The sequence below is a fragment of the Eubalaena glacialis genome, chromosome 4 (genome assembly GCF_028564815.1).
Source record: "Eubalaena glacialis isolate mEubGla1 chromosome 4, mEubGla1.1.hap2.+ XY, whole genome shotgun sequence".
Classification (NCBI taxonomy): domain Eukaryota; kingdom Metazoa; phylum Chordata; class Mammalia; order Artiodactyla; family Balaenidae; genus Eubalaena; species Eubalaena glacialis.
In genome coordinates, this window is record NC_083719.1 from 19,309,111 (window position 1) to 19,325,825 (window position 16,715).

A 16,715-nucleotide genomic window follows, 5' to 3' on the forward strand; every position below is an offset into this window, starting at 1 on the left:
TATAGTTGTTTTCTTCTGGGAGAAACAATTTTACACACAAATTGACATTATAAGAGTCTATGTGGATGACAAGGTCTGAATATTGATTTGTTTAAAAATACGTGTGTTTACACTAATATCAGGATATTTTCCTACCCAGTTTTAAGACCAATGATATATACAATACAACCTTCCAACACAAAATGGACCTGCTGATTCAGGAAAAGCCTATGGTTTTCCAGCTATGCCTGTGACAGAGTGGAAGAATCTCTTTAAGTTAATAGTGAAGAATGACTAAATCCTCCAGATATAAAATGTGTTTGACAGTGAGCTTTTATCATAATAAAAAGTGATAATTTGTCTTGATTTTTAAAACAGTGTCTAAATCTTAAAAGGTTTTGAACTGGGTGAAGAAGACTGTCAGATTGTTCCTCTAAAATTTCAACACTTGGAGTGTGACTTGGGAAGATTGAGATATAGAAAATGAATCAAATGAGGGACTAAATAGTGTTTAAAAGAATTGAGACTTCAGACAAGGCAGTACATTTCCTGATTTGATGATGCTCTGAATACAGTACAGCTTCACATCCTAGGAGCCTATTGATAATCAATACTTCTGCTCTTTGCTTCTTCTACAAACTTTATCTCTGCATTGCTTATGAAAGCATTAGGCTTAAGTAATATTCCCATCTGCTTTATCTCTACTTTGTCATTTTTCTTTCCTGTTCTCCTGTCATTTTCAGGAAAGGTCAATCTTTTTTTCTACCATTTTAGCTTAAAATCAATTACCCTTTTTTTTAGCATTTTAAGAAAAGAACTCATGGCTGAACTTTTCTTTTAATTTATCTTTGTTGTCTGGCCCAGAACCTTATATTTTTAACAAAACTCTGTATTTTGTCTTGTAAGTTCTCCCATGGAGAAAGGGCATCAATAACTTATGGCTTTTTCAGAAGCATCTTTATGCTCAAACAAATCCTGTACACCTTCATACCTTAGTTGAATAATCCCATCAGCGGGATATTATTTCATCTTAACAACATGCAAAATACATACAACCCAAAATTTATATTCATCTGATATTATTGATTCAAATTTCATAAATCAAACATTGATAAAACTTCAAGATAATGTTATCGATTCTATTTGTCAGAATCCTTAAAATCCTTGGTTGCATATTTTCTTTTTCAACAAATTTGTGCATGTTGCTTTTGTTGGGGTCTAGGGAGTATAATTGTCAATCATTTTTAAATAAATAACTTAGCTTTAGGAGTTTTGTTGTAGTTACTCTTGCTGTTCCCTCCTCTCTCTCTCTCTCTCAATCTCTGTCACAAAGACACTAGAGAAGTGAGATGAATCCAGTTCTTAAATCTACATGTACCCAAACTTGAGGTATAAATATTTAAAGGACCATTTCCCCCTCCATCCTGAATGGGGTTGAGACAGCTTTCCTGCTTTCTCTCTGTTTCCTAAGGGTTATTTCCCCCTCTTCTGCTTCACAGTTTCATAGCCCTGTGGGAACAGAGGTTAGTGTGAGGCTTCCTGTCAGCTTCCTCCCCTTTTGCAGGCACCAGACCCTGGTTGATGGCTCCACAAAGCTGTTCAAAAGGATTCTCTAAGTTAACAGAAATCTTCCTCCTCCCTAGGGCAGTCTTGGTTGAGGTAATAGTTTATAGCTCTAGAGACATGCTTCGTGTTGGCCTCTGAGAATGATTTGCCTTCATTCCTTTCATTTGCTCAACAGTGCCTTTAAATGTGTTGTATGCATTTAGTAAGCATTTTTCTACATTTCCAAAAAAGAGCATTTTCTAGGATATGGGCACTGCCTTATTGTCAGAATTGGATGTCTCAACTCATATATTTACACAAATCTATAGAAGAAGATCAGCATGGTGCTTACATTGGGGAAAAAAATCACTTTAGAATATCTGCAGTTCTGTGTTCTCATCTCACCCAAAATTATTAGATATCTGAGAAGGTTATCTCAAATTGTTCAATAAGACTAAACTATCTTACAAAGATAACCCCAAATTGCCTAGTACAATATAATTTTTTACTTATTTGATAGGTGTCATTAACATTTAAGTTAATATATATAGACATTATGAGGTTCATCAAATACACAGTAGCATTATTTCTGTAGTAAGTCAAAGGGCAATTTTTATTTATATATATGGTTATATATATGGTTCTTTAATATGTGCAATGTTTAAGATAATTTATCATATTAGGTAAATCTAATAGATTAGTTCTGTGCTTCCAATTTAGAGGATATAGACTTGTGGTTTTAATTTATAAAAATTGTTACTAGGTTTTTAGATGATATTTGATGATGCCATTAAACATAGTATTCAAAAAGAGAGTACTTTATCAGATTAATATGAGTTAGTAAATACTTGGTAAGATTTAACTTTCAAGATGTTGGTAAGATTTGCCTTTTTAAAAAAAATTTTATTTACTTTTGGCTGCCTTGGGTCTTTGTTGTTGTATGCGGGCTTTCTCTAGTTGCAGTGATCGGGAGCTACTCTTCGTTGCAGTGTGTGGGCTTCTCATTGCAGTGGTGTCTCTTGTTGTGGAGCATGGGCTCTAGGCATGTGGGCTTCAGTAGTTGTGGCATGCAGGCTCAGTAGTTGTGGTTCGTGGGATGTAGAGCGCAGGCTCAGTAGTTGTGGTGCATGGGCTTAGTTGCTCCGAGGCACGTGGGCTCTTCCCGGACCAGGGCTCAAACCCGTGACCCCTGCATTGGAAGGCGGATTCTTAACCACTGTGCCACCAGGGAAGTCCAGATTTGCCTTTTAAGATAGGTTTTAAAATAAGATTCGTAAGATTTTCTGCTCTTAGAAAAAGAAAGCATGCAAACGAGGCCCAAACATATTAAAGAAGTTTAATTCATTAGTTTTTCATGAAGGCAAGTTCATAAAAATGAGGGGAAGCAGAAGACATTACAATGAAAATCACAGAATTGCCAGTTGATTTCTGATGCTGACAATAACATGCGCTTTTTCTCTCTGGATCTGTAGTTACTGCCCTGTTTTTGCAATCCTCGACCACATATTATGAGTAGAAACTCTTTGATGATTTTCAGGAGACAGAAGTAGGAAACAGTATCTTAGATTCCTCTTGTATGTATATATTAAAAACTAAAGATGTAGACTGAAAAAAAAATGTACAACGTGAGAGTTGTGAGTTAAATTTGGGGGAAATTGAGGACTATAGCCCGGGAGATAGCATTTCAGATAGCTCTGAGAAACTGCTCCAAAGAGGTAGGGAGGAAGACCAGTATATATGTGATTTTGGTGAAGGGGGAGTACATGCAATCAAGCACATATTTTTTTGCAGAAAATTTCTGCTAGTCTCATGAAGGTTACTGCTAGTCACGAGGGGCAGATGTCGCCATGAAGGATCTTAGTGCTTTTCTAGATATGAGGAGATGCAAGAATTGGGCTCATAAAATTGTCTCCTGAAAATATCTAACTATCTGAGGACCTGTTCTGCCAGTTTTTCCCAGAGCACAGAGTGCCTCATTCCTGATCTCCACCCTGAACTCCTTTCAGGGGGTGTTGAAGGTCAGCAGCTGCAGCGGCTCATAATTTGATCCTTGTAGAGGTAGATGGCAAGTGCCAATTTGTAGGTGACAGATCAGAAAGAAATTTGGTGCAGATTCCATCATTACTGGTTTAATTAATTTATTATCATATTTTAAACCAGTATCTTAAACTCTGATATCATTTCTGATATTATTTCACAGTCTTCACTCAAGCTAAAGCCATATATATACTTAGCAGCATGCATTTGGTTATTTTATTTTTTAAATGTATTTCTTCAAAATGCTTTAAATAAAAATTTAATAGTAAGAACATACATCATGATGTGTATTTGTATTTTACTTACCTTAAACCCTAACTGGGATTCTGATTTGGCAATAAATGTTTTACATCTTGCATTTCAAGCTAGTCCAAAACATTGAGTTGTGTTAAATGATCTACTGCACTATCTCACATACTCATTGTTGCCCTGTATGAATTTTGCTGAGATGAACAAACTCACTTGCAGAAGCTCTTTATGTTAGATTCATGTATTGAGGCAAAACTTGAGGTTATTTCTTTGAAGTGTGGGAGATGTCTTAAAAATGAAAAATAACATTTTCTCCAAAATATTTAATGTATGAAAATCTAAATGCTCTAGACCACAGCTATCATTTTTTTCCAAAGCCATAGATTGAAGCAATCTGTGTTAAAATTATATATCTTAATGGGCACCATGGAACATAATGCTAAAATTTGCATTAAATTTGTATTCCATCTACATCAGATTTATAAATTTCACTGTTTTTACATCATTTCTTCACTATACTATCTAGCTATTGGGATCCTTCACAGAAACAAGATCAACAGACCACACACACACACACACACACACACACACACACTTGTGCAATAGAAATGCAACAGCACTTCTAGAATTGGAATTATATTGTTTATGCACTACTAAAAACTGCCATTTATTTTGTCCAGAATGAATATAATATGAAAACCCTCATATCTGAGGATAATTTACTTAATGCCTGAGTACTACATAGATTATATTCTCAGAATATAAAAATATGTGTATAATTATGAAACATATTAATAAACAAGCTGAAACTTTGTCAGAGCTAGTGTTTTACTTCAGTGGTGCTATGGAGAGGCACTTGTAGAATGCCCCAGACTTGATAATTGCACAATATGTGGTCCAAGAAGAAAAGCCTGAAATGTTAATGTAGACACATTAATTATGCTTCTGAAATATAAGCAGGAAAAATTAAATCTCAACAATGTCCAACATTGAAAAACCTACCTTAAAAGCCCTCTAAGTCTTTTTCTTAGGTGAAGAAAGTTCAAAAAGACTGAATTTTGTTATTTAGTTCCTGTAAGCAACCACAAACTGTCATAGATTCCATATTTTTCTTCAAGGCCTGAATGAATATCCTTTTTTTAAAAATAGGGTTTAACTTGTGAAACTTAAGAACCAAGTAGTCACCAGCTAACTCTTCAAAGTACATTTAAATGATTATTTAAAAAATAAAAGTTCATTAGTCATGGCTGAATTCACAGAAGAAGATCCACTAGATTACATAAGAATGAGTATTTTAGGAAACAAGAACTCTCCAACGCTGATCCAAATCATCAGAATACACAGCTATGAGATACCTAAAGAAAGGAAACACTACAACTACAACAAAAAACAATTGCACGTCACTCTGAATATTTCCCCAACCTACCTATGTAACTTCGAGTTCTTAACTAGTGTTAAGACTTTTAACATTCATTTAATTGAATTGAAATATCCTATTTATTAAAAATGCAAGTGGCATACCTCATGTAATGTATTAAAACTTACTGCAGTGAAGCCCTTTGTGCTCACATAACTTAAGAATCACACAATAAAAACAAAGCTGTGTTCTAGGACTAATTTTATATCTGGGCTACAGCCGTATACTTAAATAACATTTCCATCTGTTCCAGGCTGTAAAAGTTGCTTGAGTTTAGCAAAGACAATCCAGCAACATTAGCACATTCTTAAATCTCCCTTAGATGGGTCCCAATCCAGCGATGGCCCCCTTATCTCTGTCTATAATAGATTAATATTTAATCCATATGTTGTATTGTTTCAGTTGAAATGTCCCTATTTTTGTGAAAGCTATTGTCTCTATGAAGACTTTTAATGCAGAATATCTTCTGTTAATTTAAATAATGTAAGCGTAATAAAACCACTCAGACACATGGAGAATAATGAAATATAATGTTGGGTTGTGTTGAACCACTACAGAATAAAATGAAAGTTAAGTCGATACAGTAAACACTGTGGATTTCATTGGAGGCCTGAGATGTTTTTCTTTCCTCCTGGGGGTGAGTTTGCACTTTCCGCCTCACTCCCCAGCTCCGTGTTGCCGGGAGCAGAGAGGACAGGAAGTGACAAACTGTTTTTACCTTTTGACTTCTCTGCTCTCAGGCAAACTGTCTCCCACATAATAAATATGTAGATGGACTAATTAGATCATAAACTGATGGCAAAGTTCCCCTTTTACTATGCAGAGAGGCAGGATCTCATATCTGACGTCCACTTGAAAACTGTGAATAGAAAATGAGAAATGTACACCAAGTGTTTTTTAATACTAATATTAATTCAAATTTCAAAATATTAATGCACTCATTCTGATTTTCTGGGCATTCATTTAATGTAGTCAGGTTCACAGATTCAGTTGGGTACTTAATGAAGATCATTGCATTTTTTTTTTCACGTTGCTGCCGACAACCCTAATTATAAATGATAATAGGAAAAAGTCCTGTAGTGTGGAAAAAATAAAACCACATACATTTAGCAATTGTGGAGGGAGAATGTCATTAAATCAAAACTGGTATTAAAATTATCATGAATATTGCTAAAATCTATAGCAGTGCAAATTTGAACCAATATTGATTTATATTAGCATTCTGATGACAGGATACAACTTGTTTTGTCAGGTACAAGTGATTATTTAAGTTGTTCAAATAGATTAGAAGTAAAATAATTACATCTGGTAGTTGAGGTTTTATTTTCTACTTATTTAATCACAGTAATTTTAAAGTATAATGTTTAATCAAAGGAATAATATTAAATAGGCAAGTTCAAAGAAGTAAGGAAAGAAATTTAAGTAAATAAAAGATGGTTAAAGAGACTGTGAAAGATTATTGGACTTCACTACAGGCAAAGATTTTAAATTGCATAGTATGGTTTACATGTAGGCCCTTTAAAAAAAAAAATCATCTCATTATTCCTCATTTTCTGTATAATTTTGTGCACGTTTTAGTGCACAGAATAAACATTATTTTATTTGATTTATTCCAAAATATGTATTTATTTCAATGAGACTGATTCATTGATATTTTTGAAAACATATCAAACATAACCTGTAATAACATATTTAAATCGTAAATCACCAAATTCTTTGATTATTTTCAGTTTATTTACTAAGATAGAGTATATGCATATATGTAATCATTATTATTTGCTGTCAGTACAATTTAAAGTACATCATTTTTAGAATAGGTTAAGAACCTTCAGGCTAGCATAACCCAGTTGCAAAGAAAATTTTAATTTAACTATGTAAAACATTGAAATAATTAAGAGTAGTTGAAATAAAAATACCCTTGTACATGCACTTAGCCATTTATATGTCTCCCAAACTACATTTCAGAACGTTTTAATCTTATTTGTGTTGACTCATTTCCTGCTGGATTAAAACCACCGTGGTCCCTTATGAGAAACAAATAAGGATGGACAGGCCTTTTTCTTGCAGTAGAAGATGCTGATGTGATGAGCAGCCTGTTCTGATTTTCCTTAAAAAGGCAGTTTTCCTGGATTCCAAAGTTATTTGTTCTTCATGTATTATTGTTCCTATTTAGCTCTTCTTTTGATTATTTGCTAAAGATCAATTCATTTGAACAAATTAAGATGCCATCATACCTAATAAATATCTTTGATTTACTTGAAAGAAAAATACACAGAAACAAAAGCCATGAAAGAAAGTTAATCATTCATAGCCTACCTTGGAGTGTGAACAGATGTTTTAATTAAAATTGTGAGATAAATTATCCCTTGGCATAATTTAATAAATAGCCATTAGTATAATAAATTACAGTACAAATATTCACTTGACCATTATTGCTTTCCTTGTTTATTGCAATGAAGACTGCGTTTGCTTCAATGACATTCTTTATAATCCTTTGGTAAGAATAGAGGTTATTTTTTTTCTTCTTCTCTTAACAATGAGCTTTTCTATTTATCAGCTTCTAAGAGGCTCTGTGCTTGTCTGCTTTGTCATCCATTTCTTTTCATAGTCAGTAAATGCTCAGTTATTTTTGTGAGGAGAACAGAAAAACAAAAGAGACCACTAATGCTAATCATTTTTCTAGAAATACGATAAAATAAATAGTCCTTCCTAACTCTTTATTTCAACTTAGATTTTTATTGCATTGACATGAGAAGCCACGCTATCATTTGCAGAAGATGTTAATGCTTTTGTTAGAGCTTGGCCGGGGTGGGGGGGGCGGTGAGGTGGGTGCTGGTGGGAGGATGGTCTGTTTGTCAAAGTTGTCTTTTTTTTTCTTTAAGAGATACGTAACAGGTGATTCTGATAGCATTAATAGAACAATTTATTGTTGAGAATTCAGTTATTCTATGTCAAAAAATCATAGAATCTATTTGAATTCTGTAATTACATAGAGTTAATAAGAATAATATCCAGAATTGGTGTTTGTCTATAAAATACAGAATGACTTTATATTAGAAGGGAATTTTGCTTACTTTGGAAAAAAGATTAGAAGCACTGTACATGTTTCTAATTTACTTCCTAGCCCTCTTTAATATGGCTACATCAATACACATTTTATGCCAATGTTCTGATAGCTTTTGTTTTCTAATTTCATTTACCTCCATTAATTATTTATATGTAGCTTGTCTTGTAAAATATATTTCTTAAAAGGTTTAGAGACTGCTTTAATTTTTATATTACAAAAAAAAAAGGGGGCTTCCCTGGTGGCGCAGTGGTTGAGAATCTGCCTGCCAGTGCAGGGGACATGGGTTCGAGCCCTGGTCTGGGAAGATCCCACATGCCGCGGAGCAACTGGGCCCGTGAGCCACAACTATTGAGCCTGTGCGTCTGGAGCCTGTGCTCCGCAACAAGAGAGGCCGCGATAGTGAGAGACCCGTGCACCGCGATGAAGAGTGGCCCCCGCTTGCCACAACTAGAGAAAGCCCTCGCACAGAACCGAAGACCCGACACTGCCAAAAATTAATAAATAAATAATAAATAAATAAATAAAAACAAAAAAAACAAAAAAACCCCAGAACACTCTAAACATAGATTTCAGGAACTTGGGAGTGTCTGTGAGAATTTTTACATGATATATAACAGCTTAAACAAGGCTTAATTCATTATACTAAAATGTTCCTAACATAAAACAGTAGAAATATTAATATCACTTTAAAATTTTTTTGAATTGTCAAAATTATTTTGCATGTATTACTCTTTGCATTATATAATTCATTTTCAAAACATGACAATACATCCTATGAGTTATAATCTTTAAATAATTGCAATTAAATCTAATCCTTTTAAGAACATTAATCAAAATGTTTATGCACAGCAATGACCTTTGCTATAGGTTAAAAAAATTACCCTATGAGTACTTATTTTGTTTAGTTAGAAAGATGAAAGCATAACAAATGCTTATTAAATGCATGTTTTGCTTTCACGATCATAATCGTATTCGTAAACCCTAAGTAGTTCCAGACTTTGAGACTTGCAGGGATTTGGAGGCAGAAAACTTATTTCAGAATGCTCTCATGATCAACACTTGGAGGTGGTACAAAGGGAAGAGGACTGGAAAGAAGTTAAAATTATACTATGTTTCAGTTGCATCCAAGGTCTCCATCCATTCTATGGGAGCAGTAGAGCTAGGAGGGCACATCAATATTCTTTCAACCTGCAGTAGGAGGTTGGGTCTCTATACCAGGTCTCCACAACATCTGGTTGTTGGATCCCAGCTGCTCTGAAAAGTTTGCCTTGGACAATGCAGCACACTTCAGCTGAAGGAAAATCTAGGGGTGGGATTCAGCTGACAGTTATCCATGCCATTGCTTCCAGCAGCTGGGGGAGGAAGCACCTCAGTTATTTGGGGTGGAGTAGAACTGGGTGGCATTTATTTATATGCATTACACTGCAAATGACTCATTAGAATCCCACAATATTTTTTAACTCCCTATTACATCAGTCTTGGCTTGGGCTTTTGTCCTTTTAAGCTCATGAGAACGGTTCCACTTCTATGCATTGTGTCAGCAAGTCAGATGGAATGTGGAGGTAGGCAAATGTCATAGACTTCCATTTTCACCTTTTTTGAACAATTGAATCTCATGCCATTATCCCCTCTACTGTAAGTGAGTTTGAAAACGCAATTACTAATAAATAGGACTATAGCCAACACAAATAAATTATATTTCTCTTTATAAGGAGGATGAAGACAATGGATATTGACTAGGCAGTTAGGATAATTTAATTCTTCCTATCACCTTTTCAGATGTTTCTTTTATAAATGACAGTGGTCATTCATAAAGTGTTCAGTTTGAGGAAATGACAATAATTTTACCTTTCCTAGGGAACCTTGAATGCTTATATTAATTAATTTTCACACAGCATATGTTAGCTCTCTCTTTATATTTAATAAAATTATATGACTTTCCAATGTTATATCTACCATTCCCACTAGATGCTTGCTAAAGATGAATGTCTTCAATGTCTTTGATACTATCACAGCGTGCTATTTTTATAAATTGGGCCAGATAATTAAGAGGGTTGGGGGATTTCCAAGGGAGCTGGCTCTTTTTTACGAATATACAGAGAGCTCACACAGTTCCTCAAAATGATCTAGCAATTAAAGTTGTTTTTCAGCCAAGATGCAAACAAATGGTGATAGTTCATGGCTGAAGTTTTCTGAAGTTTTCATATCGCATTTTATAGAACACACTTGGAGAAAGAAATTAGGAACATTTGTCCAGCCTGATGATATGTGCTTCCGTGATGAAATGTGATCATTTTGCATTTTATTTCTTAAGCAAATTTGTAATTAATGGTCTGTCTATAACATAGATCTAATTTTGGGATCACAACTACTATTTCCTTAAGTCTTCTTGGTCTAATAAACACAATCTGATTTAATTTATTTTCCCATATTTGTGGCAAGTTTCTCAAAGAGAAATGTCATTGGTAAACCTTGTGAATTAGTTGAGCATAAAATCTATTGAAAGTTAGGGGCTTTTAAAATATTACTTCTTTAGATAGTTGTAATAATTTTACTTTTACAGCTGTGCCAACCACTTTGTAAATGTCATGACAAAATAATGTCACCCTTTTTGGAATTCTTTAATGTTAGTTAACCACCTGACAATACCCTTATGAATTTTATTTTTCAGAGGTTGAAATACAGAGTTAAACTATAGCAAGCTTTCATATCCATATGAGTCTACAACAATTTTAATAAATCAGAATACAAACAAAAAGTGAATATGTGAATCAAAATTTAAGACTTTCATAGGTACATTATATATAATTATATAACACTTTGGTAGAAAATAGCTACGTAAGTTTGTAACTTCACAAATAATTTTCTGAAAAGGTGTGGTTTTTGCTCAGAGTGTTTAACAATTTCCCGTAGCTTTCTATTTATACAATTTTTTTTAAATTAATTAATTAATTTATTTATGGCTGTGTTGGGTCTTCGTTTCTGTGCGATGGCTTTCTCTAGTTGCGGCAAGCGGGGGCCACTCTTCATCGCGGTGCGCGGGCCTCTCACTATCGCGGCCTCTCTTGTTGCGGAGCACAGGCTCCAGACGCACAGGCTCAGTAATTGTGGCTCACGGGCCCAGTTGCTCCGCGGCATGTGGGATCTTCCCAGACCAGGGCCCGAACCCGTGTCCCCTGCATTGGCAGGCAGATTCTCAACCACTGCGCCACCAGGGAAGCCCTATTTATACAATTTTATTATCAAAGTCCACTGCAACTGTTGGCCTACTTTACTGCATCACCCACCAGAAGTGAGTGATTGTCACGGATGAGCTCCAAAACTATCTGTTAATTAGTTTAAATATCTATTGATAGCCTATCTTTAATAATGCTGCAATAAATATATTACTCATAGTTTTGAAGCTCAAGGACATTTCATAAGTTTCTTTACCAAGTGCCTGATGCTGACTCTTTCAAGGGCCTGATCCTACATATTTCACCAGGCATCCAAAATTCTGGATTAAATTCTTATACCATTAACACTAATTCATCCATGTCCTCTAGATTAGATTAAATGAATAAATTGGAAGTCACAAGTCACTCAAGAGATATAACACATTAGTCACATTTTTTGTGTGAATGTCAGAAAACTGGCTCTAAATTCAGACTCTATGGATTTTTATAAAGAGATACTATATGGATTCTGCCCCAAGGAAGAAGTCCTTTCAGATTAATTAGTACATCCACATTGGTTTAGTTTGATCTTAAAATTTGACTCTGTGTATGTGTGTGTGTGTGCGTGTGTGTGTGTGTGTGTGTAAAAGGTTTCAAACATACATTGCACAGAATCCTACACCTTGGGGTTTTGAAACATTAATATTTGCATGTAGTATCTGGAGGAAAAAATGTACTGGTCGAAAAGATAGAATACATTTCCCAAATTATATAAAGGATATTTTTTTCACCGAATCAAGAAAGAAAGAAAAATGCATGTGCTAATGAAATACCAGGAGTTATCTTTCAAGGGTTTGCAATATAATAGTTACCAAGCTCACATTTCAATCTTGGTTTGCTTATGTAACCCATCCCACATGGCAAAACTTTATTTTACTATTTTCAAATAAGTATATTTTTGTTAAGATCTCTGAATGCCCAAAGGATTTTTAAAGTTTTATCACAATGAAACAGCATATTTCTGTAGTTGAAATATTTTGATCTTGGTTTGTTTCATTATAAAGACTAGAATCTAATTTTAAATTATAATAAGTGCTTGGAATATGAATTCATTTTTCTGCATTGATAGAAAGATAGAGATAAATATTCTATTAAAAGAGGTTTTTAATTGAATGACATGCTAATTGTTTTGATATCAGAACATAAAGATAAGCTTAAGTTCCTTAAAAGCAGACACCATTCTGTCTTGCTTGTTGGTCTTTCTTGATTACATAGTGAAGTGCTTGACATATCATAGACAATAATTACATGTTAGGCTGAGTAATAGTATTTTTGAATTAGATTACTCTCTCCCTTCAGAGTCTGTCTTTATATATGTCAGGAGAAGATGATGTAAAAATAAGTAAGGCACATATAAACACAAAATACTTTAGGAATCATTCCTCATATCAGATACTTAACATAGGAATTTGTACAGATTATTTCCATTAATTTGTAATTTGGCCATTTTAGTCAGAATGATGGTAAATATGGTCTGTTTCTTCACACAAAATGTCTTCCTCAAGGGAAAGAGACAGAGTTCTTTAAAAATTCTTTGAATTTGTTATAACATCCTACTTGTTCTCTCATTAATAAATGAGTTGAATAAAACCTTAGGTGTTCATTTTTATAGCTGTATTAGATTCATTTACATATTTACTTTTTAAATTTTACTTAGTCACTTTACCAAGTCATACATTTCTACATCTTAGATGTAAGGTTGGAAGTGCCAAAAAGAAAATATATAAGGTTGATTGATAGGAAAGTAAACTGTTGGGTTGGCCAAAAAATTCGTTCGGTTTAAAAGACACATTTTTCATTTTCACCAAGGACTTTATTGAACAATGTATTCATTAACCGAACGAAATTTTTGGCCAACACAGTATGTTTGGGTGACATCAAATTTATGAAATGCAGGAAAAGCAAATACTCAAAGCAGTGTGAAGTAAAGAGCTTAATGTTAATACATGCACAGCATTGCTACCAACTATGAATGTCTGAAACAATGAAAAATACAGGGAAGAAAGTTTGGACATTTACAAGTTAGAAAGGCACATTTTCAAATTGCAGTTAATAAACTTAATTTAGACCAAGGCATTTAGCCCATAATGGAGAGACCAGAGATAAGATATTGAAAATGCCTCTAGTAATGATAATATTCTTTTGCAGTTACCAAAGTTATCCAGGAGTACACGTATAAATTTTGTACATTTTGACAAGTTCCTTGTTACTTTGAATCACATCTCTTTAATGGCACCTTTACATAAAACACACTGTATTCCTGAACATATTTTTAGCACATGATTACACTAGATTACCATATTTAAAAAAAAATCAGAAGCTGAAATAGGCTTATTTATAAAATACTAAAATGTGTGTTGAAAAAGGACCTAATTAAATAACCTAAGAGAACTAGAAATAAAATAAAAACTCTTTTGTTTTCACTCCCATCACATGTTTAGTCACTGTTGCATGACCAGTACAGCAGAGGAGTCCCTAACTCCCCATTTAATCAGAGATCCTAGAAAACACAGCCTGAAAAAGAAAACCCAACATCATAGGACTCTGATTTATTTTGTCTTGCAAAGATAACAATCGATTTTACATTTGGTATTGGCCAATGGAGCCTTGATCGGATTTTATTTGCAAGACTCCAATTTTCAGTTTAACTGCTTAAAAGTAAAGAGACCAGAAAACCAACCTTTTCTTTTGACTCACTAGATGCAGAATGCAAGTTTTGACTGATTACCTGAAGCTTAAGAATATGAAATTCATCTGTGCATTTTAGCTATGATTCAAAATTCAAAGAATCGGTGCATGGGAGTTTCAGAAACGTTATTAAAAAGGTGAGTTTGGCCTGGGTTTATTTTATGGACAAACCTCCAGGTAATATATGTAATGTAGGTTAGGAGCAAGCAATATCTTCTCCTTAACTATTGGGTAACTAAAACATAAAGTGGTAAATTATTTCCTACAGTTCACTTGATGCAGACAAGAACATCTAACTCTCTTCCACTAGAAAACAAAACAAAACAAACCAAACATGCATTATATTTCTAGCTGTTCTACCCTCTCCCAACTAGAAATCTCAAAACTTATTTTTTTAAGATAAAGTGATTTGGCTCATTCACAGTTAAAACCCAAGTAATTACAGTATTTTATAATAAATTATTGTCAAAAGAGTTTGTATAATAACTATTAATAGTTTTCATTAAAGACTCTATGTGTGTGATAAAATATAAAACCGACTTTTCAAGTGCTGAATTCCTTTATTATATGTGATTGTTAATTTTATGTGTCAACTTGACCCGCCATAGGGTGCCCAGATTAAACATTATTTCTGGATGTGTTTGTGAGGGAGTTTCTGGATGAGATTAGCATTTGAATCAGTGGGCTCAGTAAAGTAGTTGGCCTTCCCCAATGTGGGTGGACATTATTCAATCCACTGAGGGCTGAAATAGAACAAAATGCAGAGGAAGGAGGGATTCACTCCTCTTTCCCTGCCCTACTGTTTGTGGTGGGACATTTTATTTAATCTTCTCCTGCCCTTGGGCTGGGATTTACACCATCGGTCCTCCTATTTCCTGGATCTTAGGACTCAAACTGATTTATGCCACAGGTTTTCCTGTGTCTCCATCTTGCACATGGCGGATTGTGGGGCTTCTCAGCTTCCATAACCACATAAACCCGTTCCTCATGATAAATCTGTCTATCATTTATCCATTTATCTATCTATTCTATTGGTTCTGTTTTTCTGGAGACACTGAATAATACAATATGTGTATAACTAAAACTAAAATTCAAGTAAAATGTTTGCAATCATTACTTTTTGATAATGAGCTTACACTTTTAACAAAGATTATTCCTTTAACAAAGATTTTCAACTATTATCATTTTAAACTACTTCATTATCTATAAAAAAGTCCATTAATTAAATGAATAAATAATAAACTAATAAAACTTCTGCTAGACAATATAAGAAACATAAATCTACAAAAATATGTTATAATTAAGAACAGAAAAAAGTTAACCGGTTGTCATCAGTACCTACAAATAGAGATGTATTTATAAGAAATAATGTGTAGACAGGTAAAATATGAATATGCCTAGAATGCCACTTCTAATGCCACCACTTTACTGAGAGAATTTACATATCAGAAGACAAAATTGTATGCTGGGAGCCATTCATTCAAATACAGGTCATCATTGTTTTCTTCTTGTTGAAGTTTGGAGGTTAGAAAACGAAGAAATTGCTGACTGCTCATTCTCTAGTCCTATGAAAACAATTTTTCCATTAAGTTATAGATTTCAGGCAAATTGGCTTTTAAATATTGAAATGTGAAGCTGTTGATTCTCTGCTAGAAATGTTTCTTGGCAAATCTATCGAACACCTTTCACAGAGTTCCTCAGATTCTTTTAACTTTGCCTGTCTTCTTAACTGTCAGCCCCTTTCTCCGTTCCAGCTACTGGAATAAAGGACCCAAATCCTCTAGCCCCTTTCAGAGGTAATTGAAAGGATATGTAGCAGGGCATAGGATCTGGCCTCCTGGCTACTGCCAAATGCACCAGCTAATGCAATCCCAGAAAAGTAGTGTTAATTTTCTCATAGGACAATATGAATAATATAACTTTGGAGATCAGACAGAACAGGCAAATGAACAATCTCTTTTTTCCTCCCTACGTTGGACTATTTGAAAGCATCATCTTCATACAGTCTGGCTTGTGGTATCCTGGTGGCTAAGCAGCTGAAGGTGCCCACCAACTGTGTCTCTTCCAGATTCAACAGGAAGCAGTGGCTAGTGCAGTAACACATCACCTTGTATTCTCTATAGTCCAGCTTGTCTTATGTCGTTTTCCCTTACTTCTACTGTGCTGGAATTATTTTTTACTAATTTAGGATTATTGCTGATTCTTCATCTCAGGGTCCATTGTCTGGGGAGTCTGGGATAAAATAGCATATAGTCCCTGGATATAAGAAATCACAAAAGCTTGTTCCGTTAACATACTCCTACTTTCCCAACACCTTACCTGGAGCTTCACCTACATGATCTGTGAGAGTAAAGCATTCGGAGTACGATATGGAAGGCTATGCCTCTTCTCACAGAAGCTTTGTCCCTTAGTTCTATAATACCATTTCTCATCACTGGGCTTGACTAATAAAATCAAGAGACCTATATTTACTTGCCAAACATTTATTGAGCACATGTGTGTGCCAGGCACTACGCTA